Source organism: Propithecus coquereli, unplaced genomic scaffold, assembly GCF_000956105.1.
Source record: "Propithecus coquereli isolate 6110/MARCELLA unplaced genomic scaffold, Pcoq_1.0 Scaffold115, whole genome shotgun sequence".
NCBI lineage: Eukaryota > Metazoa > Chordata > Mammalia > Primates > Indriidae > Propithecus > Propithecus coquereli.
In genome coordinates, this window is record NW_012135525.1 from 1,986,316 (window position 1) to 1,988,736 (window position 2,421).

A 2,421-nucleotide genomic window follows, 5' to 3' on the forward strand; every position below is an offset into this window, starting at 1 on the left:
GGGAGGCTCTGCACGTGTGGGGGCAGGAGATATATGGGAAATCTCTGTACCTTCCACTCAATTTTTCTGTGTACTTAAAACTGCTCTGAAAAATAAACTCTATCTTTAAAAAAAGGTGATTAAGACTACATAGATGCTGTAAGTAGTTGTTTTTTAATTTACTTTCTTTGCCACTCCGTGTGGGGTATCCCAAGTTAATTTTGAAAAGTTAGCTGTAAATGAAATCTAGAAGTCTAGAGGAGCATTGACTAGATCACTTGGTATCTGAGCCTATCATCCATGTGAATGGGGAGGACTGAGAGGTGTAGAACCTGCTGTTCCTCCCTTGTTGCCTTATAGGTTAGTGACTGACAATTTCAGACCTAGAAGATGGCTGCCTGGGCCTTCCACTCAATAGGCACTATAAGGGATGGCCCTGTTTGTGAAATCTGCAGCTTTCCATAAGTAGATGTTAGGCGGATACTCGGTTTTAAAAGAAAACTTTCTAATCACTGAAATAATGCTCCATTAAGAGGAACTTTCTTAAACATAGGAAGGACATGGAGGTCTAATGGCTGTCATGCTGAAACGGGTTCCAGGATATTTTCGTAAGTACCTTAGTAGCTCCCCACACTGTGCCTTCATGTAAGCTATAGGATCGCAGCTATTCATGGTGGGTTTTCATCTGATTGCCTTTTCTCATGGAATTACTGTATCACGGCACTCAGGTCATGACCGAACTCTTAAGTATAGGTTCTCTTTTTTTTTCTTTTTCCCATCTACTGTCACTTGCCTCTTCATTTCCTAATTTCTTTGTAAAGTGAGGGAGCCAAAATACACCACAGATAACAGTTGGATTTAAACAATGGCATCTCCTTTGTAGGGGCCTGCACAGAGCCTGATTTATTTATGTAAACATTTTACCACTCGCTATGTAAAATTGTGGACTTCTTGACTAGTGACCAATCTTACACTTCCTAGCAATTAACCCAACCTGTTTTCAAAAGTTCAAATAAACATTAAAGTAAAATAAAATATTCTTTCTTGTTTGTTTCCCGAGTTCTTACTTTCAGGCGGTATGGTTTAACATTCTTCATTGACCTCACATTTTTTCAAGTTTCTTTCCTCAGTTTGGACTAAATGGTTCCTCTTTTGTAGTTTGTCTTATATGTATTATGTAAGCAGTTGTCATATTATACCCAAATGTCAAATTTCACACTTATTCCTTTTGGCATAATTTTCCCAATCTAGGATTTTGTTTTTGCCTTTCTTGTCTCAACTCAGATTTTTCTTTTCTTTTTTTTTTTTTTTTTTCAGACAAAGTCTCACTCTGTTGCCCGGGCTAGAGTGCTGTGGCTCAACCTAGCTCACAGCAACCTCAAACTCCTGGGCTCAAGCAATCCTTCTGCTTCAGCCTCTCTAGTAGCTGGGACCACAGGCATGCGCCACCATGCCCGGCTAACTTTTTCTATATATTTTTAGTTGTCCAGCCAATTTCTTTCTATTTTTAGTAGAGATGGGGTCTTGCTCTTGCTCAGGCTGGTCTCGAACTCCTGAGCTCAAACGATCCTCCCACCTCGGCCTCTCAGAGTGCTAGGATTACAGGGGTGAGCCACCGCGCCCGGCCACAACTCAGATTTTTCTATAAGCTTTCACATAAAGATAGTATTTTATTTTTAATAATAGTAACAATAGTACAAGTGGTCTCTGGGTTATGGACGAGATATGTTCCTGAGACCATCTTTAGATTGGAATTTGTATGTAACTCAGATCCCTGATGAACAGCATATATACGGTAATAATAACAATACTATAATGGCTCATATGTGGTAATAATAATACAGTGTAATACTGTAATAATAATAATACCCCTGTACTGTAATAGTAAGTTACAGAAACTATTGTGCTCTTTAATTCCTAGACTAATAGGAATGTTACTCTTATTTTGATTTTCTAACCAAATCAGTAATAATCTTTCCATTTCAATAATCCACTACTCTGCTTAGTGTTTATTGATTCTTTCATTGGAGCATTGCCTTTCACGTGTTCCATTATTCTCACTTTATTGTTTACAATTGTTCTGATAGTTGAGCGACTGAAGCTTAATGCTTTCCCAGTGAATCATGGCGTCTGGCCTGTCTCCCAAGGCTTAATTATTTCTATTATGCTTTCATTTCCATTATAATCACCTTTCTCTTTGCTTCGGGCTCAACTGGACTTGTAGTAGACTTTGTCTTTGGAGGCATGGTGGTAAGGGTAAACATAGACTCACAAAATTGAATAAAAAGGTGATGCCTTGGGAGCAAATACGGAACGCTGTAAGTTGGGCTGTCCATAACCTGAGGACTGCCTGTACACTAATACACATGGCCATATGAGTGTTCACCTTTTAATAATTAGCTTTAGCCCTTTTTTTGTCTTAAAGTATGGGGATCTGTGAAA